Source organism: Canis lupus, chromosome 14, assembly GCF_003254725.2.
Source record: "Canis lupus dingo isolate Sandy chromosome 14, ASM325472v2, whole genome shotgun sequence".
Lineage (NCBI taxonomy): Eukaryota > Metazoa > Chordata > Mammalia > Carnivora > Canidae > Canis > Canis lupus.
This window is the reverse complement of record NC_064256.1, coordinates 59,384,430-59,391,189: the sequence shown is the minus strand read 5'-3', so window position 1 is coordinate 59,391,189 and position 6,760 is coordinate 59,384,430. Positions and strand designations below refer to the sequence as shown.

The 6,760-nt window shown below is 45.9% G+C and overlaps 2 long non-coding RNA genes across 2 annotated transcripts; one reads left to right on the top strand and one right to left on the bottom strand.

Annotated features, from left to right (window-relative positions):
• Positions 1–1,178: 1,178 nt before the first annotated feature.
• Positions 1,179–4,233, bottom strand: LOC118350564 (uncharacterized). The gene is made up of 2 exons (XR_004804574.2): positions 3,918–4,233; positions 1,179–3,341 (listed from the first exon to the last, which is right to left on the bottom strand). It is a non-coding gene; the product is annotated as an uncharacterized LOC118350564 (long non-coding RNA).
• Positions 4,234–4,455: 222 nt separating this feature from the next.
• Positions 4,456–5,883, top strand: LOC112678072 (uncharacterized). The gene is made up of 3 exons (XR_003147365.3): positions 4,456–4,825; positions 5,428–5,590; positions 5,765–5,883. It is a non-coding gene; the product is annotated as an uncharacterized LOC112678072 (long non-coding RNA).
• The last annotated feature ends 877 nt before the right edge of the window (positions 5,884–6,760 follow it).

The window sequence follows — 6,760 nt, the reverse complement described above, 5'->3', positions numbered from 1 at the left end:
CTAATCCCCAGAGTCTGTGAACATTATCTTATTTGGGAAAAGAGTGTTTGCAAATGTAATTAAGGATTTTTTTAAAGATTTTATTTATTTATTCATGAGACACAGAGAGAGAGAGAGAGAATGAGAGAGGCAGAGACACAGGCAGAGGGAGAAGCAGGCTCCATGCAGGGAGCCCGAGTGGGACTCGATCCTGGGAGTCAAGCCTTGGGCCGAAGGCAGACACTCAACCCTTAAGCCCCGGGGGGCCTCTGTAATTAAGGATCTTGAGATGGAGAGATCCACCGAGATTATGCAAGGCCCTAAATCCAATGACCAGTGTCCCTATAAAGGACACACGGAAATGTGAAGATAGAAGCAGAGATGGGCGTGATGTGGCCACAAGCCAATAAAACCAAGGAACGCCATCAGCCAGAAGGAGCTGGAGGGGGCAAGCACTGAGTCTGTCGTCAAACCTCCAGGTGAACTGTCGTCCAGCCAACACCTTGATTTAGGACTTCCAGGATTTTAGCTTCAGGAACTACGAGAAAATAAATTTGTCATATTAAACTGTTACTTTACACCATCAAGTTTATAGTGATTTGGTTAGGTGGTCACTGGAAGCCAATACGCTTTATTGGTATAAAGGCCACTTCCAGGGGCTTTCCTAACAGATATTGTATATAAGATATGTAAGAGATTATATATCAAATACCTGTCAAAAAAATGAATATTAGGAGTAGGAAGGCAACACACACCGACACGTACAACTGCGACAGGCGGTGAGGACGTGGGCTCTAAGTGTGCCAGGATAGCCAGTGGACCTTTTCGGGTACATATCAAGATAATCCTCAGTTTTCTTTTCAATGGACCAGCTTCCGTGACCTTGGGAGGAGGGGAAATGCATACACAGCTACCGAGATACAGATAGCGCTATTAGCAGACTTGCCTCAGTGTACAATAATTTACAAAGGTTAGTTCTTAATATTTTCAGGAATCTCTAATTCAAACCCATGACCACCACCACGACCACCACCACCACCACCGTGGAGCTTCTCTCCCAGTCGCAGTATAGATTTGCTCGTTTTATGAAGACAGGGATAAAACAAATCTGAAAAATTGACCTCACTAACAAGTTCGTGGTGGTATTTCTCAGGAAGGATTTCAATTTCATTAAAGGGTGAATGAAAAGGAAGAAAAGAAACTTTTTAAACTTTGTTTTATTGTTTTGTGCAGTCTTTGCTTTTTATTTCAACCTTGAAAGAGTGGAAATGCATTCAGGTCATCGGGGTCAGACCATCTCAGAGTAAAGTAAAATGGAGGCTGTCGTTACAGTTTCCCCACTGTTGGCGTTTTTTTTTTTTTTTTTAAAAAAAGAAAGACCTGAGGTTCATATATATAAATGTAATCTATAATTCTTCTCTTAGTATCCAGTCAAAACTGAAAAACACACGGTTATTCCTTCTGCAGGATCCAAGACCATGTACCCCCTTGAATGTATAATCCCTTCCTCGTTCTGCTTTTTCTCTTCCAGATTAAGGGTTGCCCTTGGTGCTTATCCTTTCTTTAGCATATTTCACCTATATACACATCCACGCGGGGAAGCACACTTCTCCGAGAATGGTGTTGGTCCCACACTCTTAGAGAGGATTCGTGCACCAGGTTAGTCAAACAAGCTCTCAAAAATAGCTACTGGTCATCGCACACACTCTCCGTTCCTTTGGATTGTTGCAGGCTGTGGGGTGAATAAATATAAAATCGGGGCAAGGGAACAAAAGTAAGATTTATTTTATTTCTTAAGTAAATGCCAAGTATTTCTCTAAGTAAATGCTTTCAGGAATAGACCTAACATTATATAAATATAATGATGAATCTAGCACACTGGAAAAAAAAATACACAACCCTGTGATAATCAATTAGCTTTTAAGACCGAGGATAAAAGTTTACCCACATTCGTTTCTGTTGAACTTTTAAATGATTAAACTTCACATGAATAATTGACAGCAAAAATTGGCCAACGTAAGAAACCTTACCAGGAACATAAATATATCCCTGCTTTGTTCACCATCTTAGTAATATCAATTATGTTTGATTAAGAGTTTATGAGAGGGCCATTGGGCCAAATGCATCTATTTGCTGAATATTATTGACCAAGGCTGTGAACTGACAAAGTGGGACCACTTTGGGGAGGGGAGCCATCAGTCAGCTTCTGGGAAGACGGATGGGATCCTTACTGGGTGCAGGTGCATTGCCCCATGACCTCTCTCCCACAACCAACCAAGGTGAAGTCACACATCTGATCTGTTCACTGACTTCCCATGAATTATAGGATCAGGAGTTAAACTTATCTGCCGAACTAATTTAATAACGAATGGAAAGACATTAAAGAATTAAAAGGAAAATGTAGATGTCATTGACCTTTCCTACTCTTCCTCTTTTTAAAAATGGAGGACCATTTTCTATGTGAAATAGAAGACAAAGCTGTAGAAATCATGACTTCAAGTGGCGGAGGTAGGTAGCCTAGCGCAGGATTAGGGTAGGCCTTCCGATCCGTTCTCTGCTTTGAACTTAAGTTCATCCTTTCTTATAAGGACACACATGCTGTGAGATAACAACTTCCATTTCCGTTTCTGAAAACTATTATTTTCTGATATTGCGTAATCCCTCTTGATTTTGATTCATGCTGGTTAGAAAGATACGCGGAGTCCACGTAATCCGCCACCTTTTTTAAACATTCTGCGGCCAGCCAAGGTGGGCTTGGAATCCACGGGCTGATAGAGATTCGTACTGACGCTGTCCTTAGGATACACTCCAGTCGAGGAGAAGTTCATATTATTTGAGTGTTCAGAAGTCTTCTCTTTCCCTGAGTTGTCCTTCCTCCTTCATTCTCTATCAGATCTCCTCTGGGTATTGGCCTGGGCCTCTGGTCGTGAGCTGGCAAAGCTGATCAAAGTTTCCTGCCCTGGAGCCTTCGCCATCTCAAGTTCCCTCGTACCCCAAATCCTCCCTAACCTTATTGTAAACCCGTGGAGGGCATGGACTTTACATAGTCCTCTCCAAATCCCCAATTCCTACAACTGTGCTTGGTACACAGTATATTCAATAAACGTGTGATCAGAGAATAAATTTTGCCAGGCATTACTGGAGAAACGAAATGAACTTCCTTCTGCTGTACCGGTCACTTTATGCTTCAGGACCGTGAGGGATCTGACTTGGAAAAGACAAAGAAGGTGAAGGAAATGGAAAATCCTCTCCGACTCGCATAACCAACCACTTTTGGGAGGGGAGCCATCAGCCAGCAAGTGGGAAGGCCGGTGGGATCCTTACTGGGTGTAGGTGCGTTGCCCGATGACATCTTCCCGCACCTGCCAGGATGAAGTTACACATCTGAAATCTGAAACCGGAACTCAGTGGTGAGGGCGTTAGCAGACGGGCATTTGGGAAAGGAAAATAAAAGTACTTTTCTGATGGGCAGAGAGCACGACATGAGACAAACAGCCTTTGAAAAGATGGCATCACCATCAGAGCCCCCGTGGTTGCCACGGAGATCAGGCCAAGATACCACCCTTGGCCAGTGGTGGAAAAGTCAGACCACAGAACCGTGAGGTCACGTTAATGTTCATCTAGGGCAGTTCTCCTCAGTAGGCGCTCCTGCCCTCTTTAGGCTCTGAATTACTTAGCATGTAGGAAAAGGGGGAGGGAGACATCACTGGAAAGGGGTCAAAAAACTAAAATGTGGTTAGAAGTAAGGAGAAAAGCCAAAAACAGGGCAGCCTAACGTCAGGGGGTATTGGCTCTCTCAACCAGACGGGGCTCTTGGGAGAGCTCTTGGGACGGTCGGAGACCAGGACCAGTGATGGATAAAAGCATAAACTCCAAAAGGAAACTAGAGAGCAAGGCCTGGGAGAGACAGAGATTCCCCCCCTAAGTCACCCACGTACCTGCGGAGGGAACCACACGAATATACCAGAGATCGGGTGTCTCAGGGCCTTGTTGGCTTGCACGCTTGGATGTTTGTCCTGAAAACTTTTTCCAGTCAAGTCCACGTGTAGCTTGATTTTACTTACTCTAAAATATGCCACTTTTTGCTCCATGATGTCCTTTCTTCCTGTTTACCCTCTTCCCTTTCCACCGACAGGACAGGCTCAAAGCACATGAACCGTGATTCACGTGACTGTTTAAGGTCACTGCAACCTTGCAGTGAAAGGGAACCACACAGCATGCACAGAGGTGTCAGGGGATGACTTTTAAAATCCTAAAGTCGGGATCCCTGGGTGGCGCAGCGGTTTGGCGCCTGCCTTTGGCCCAGGGCGCGATCCTGGAGATCCGGGATCGAATCCCACATCGGGCTCCCGGTGCATGGAGCCTGCTTCTCCCTCTGCCTGTGTCTCTGCCTCTCTCTCTCTCACTGTGTGCCTATAATGAATAAATAAAAAAAAAAAATTAAAAAATAAAATAAAATCCTAAAGTCCATCTAAATTAAGCAGTGAAACGGGTCAGGTCAAATGCACATAAATCGCCCACCACTTAGCCTCTGCAATACGGCCTTTCTAAAGGATCTCACAAAATGCTGATCCTATACAGTGAAATTCCGGACTCAATCGCATTACGTGTTGTGCAGAAGTGCTTGAGCGGGTTCCAAAAGCAACCGTCTTTCTTGCAGCCCACTAACTCCGTTTTCCCTTAAGGAGGCTATTTTTGTATTCAGAGAGGAAATAATGGTGCAAGAAAGGGATCCGGCCAATGGGTGGTTTGCTTGACGGCTTTCTGGCATCTGGAGGGCTGGCTCGGGTGATTGCAACGTGATGTCCCCGGACGCGCTGCAGGACGCCCACCTACCTCCTGAACGGTGAGTCTATCAAAGAGGGAAAGTGTTCTCAACTATGACGTCCTTCCAAAGAAGCCGAAACTGTTCAGGACCCCAGGAGGTCTCGGGAAACGCCCGATGCGGCTACACCGTAGGTGCCCCTTTATTCCCTGGGAGCCTGGGTTCTTCCTTCAACGCTTTTACCCTGGGAAGAGAATTCCTTGGTGTTTACCAGATAATTATCTGCACACGTGGGCCAAGGAGCTGAAAAGGAAAGACACTAAGAGAGAAGGGACTTTTTTTTTTTTATTTTTTTATTTTATTTTTTTTATGATAGTCACAGAGAGAGAGAGAGAGAGAGAGGCAGAGACACAGGCAGAGGGAGAAGCAGGCTCCATGCACCGAGAGCCCGATGTGGGATTGGATCCCCGGTCTCCAGGATTGCGCCCTGGGCCAAAGGCAGGCGCCAAACCGCTGCGCCACCCAGGGATCCCAGACATTTTTAAAAGTAATTTTGCATTGCACCTTTCTGGGCTCCTTTTGTCTTTTTCGAAATCGTCATGTGCCTCCGTTTTGCAAAGACATGTCAACATCTCCAGGAAAGGAAGATTCATTTTGGCATGTCCCCTTTTTCTTCTTTCTAGATATGTGTCCTTTGACCTCGCTGCAAAGATCCTTCCGGAGCTACGATGACCCATTGCTTTCCCTAGGTTTCTCTTTCACATTTCAAAGGTAGAATTTCCAGCCTCTCCTTTGGGAAACTCATCTTACAAATTTCCATTAGCTTTGGACTCAAAACGCACCCGCGTGAGTAACATCTGCCCCTGGCGCGTCGGGATGTAGCCGGGATGGGGGTCGGGGAAGGGCCTAAGGCTCTCCCAAGCCCATTTGCTCATCTCCACGTCTGGGTTACTTGTGATTACTGATCGTTGCCAATGCAGGGGGTTGAACGTTATGTACCATGTACCCGTTTTCTCACAGGTTGTCCCCAAAGTGAGCCTTGGACCAAGAGCTGCCACGTAGACATTTATTAAGCAGCATAGTTGTTAGCAGTGGACACAAAACAGAATAAAGCCATTCGTATAAAACTCTTCCGTGAACTCTTTGAAATCCCGGGTCTCTGTACCCTGCAGAGGTTTGAACATAACTGGCAGAGGAGGTTCATTGGACAGCGGCCCCTCGTCTGAAGTAGGAACATTCTAGATGCGGAGCCTCCGGGGACCGACCTTCAGGATTAAAGCTCACTGGATTCTCCGCCCTCGTTCCTGCAATGGGGAGGGGGAGTTGTCGGCTTTATTTTAATATTTTTTTCTAATATGTCCATCACAAAAGCACTCATTCACCAGCGAGTGAACACTCCATGTCTAAATTCTGCCGTGCTGATTAGCGAGACCTTTTGTGGTTACGGGAGATGGAAAGGTCATCCGTAGCCCTTGCACTACAGCTGCCGCGGGGCTGCAGCGGTTGTTTGTTTTATTAATTTTTTTTTTTGGATTTTATTCCTTTTATTTATTTATTTTTTAATAAATTTATTTTTTATTGGTGTTCAATTTGCCAACATATAGCATAACACCCAGTGCTCATCCCATCAAGTGCCCCCCTCAGTGCCCGTCACCCAGTCACCGCCACCCCCCGCCCACCTCCCATTCCCCCACCCCTAGTTCGTTTCCCAGACTTAGGAGTCTCTCGTGTTCTGTCTTCCTTTCTGATATTTCCCACTTATTTTTTCTCTTTTATTTCTTTTAAAGTAATCTTTACACCCAACACAAGGCTGGAACTCACAACCCCAAGATTGAGAGTCGCAGGCTCCACCGACTGAGCCCACGGAGCCCCCTGGGTGGTGCCTTTTGTAAATGTGAACAGAGGATGCCCAAGTTGTGACTTTCTGGTTAGAGACCCAGGGAGCCTAGAGCTGACTCAGGCCAGAGCAACGTGTCGCGCCTCTGCAGGGCGCCCAGGCTCCCTGGACACGCACCG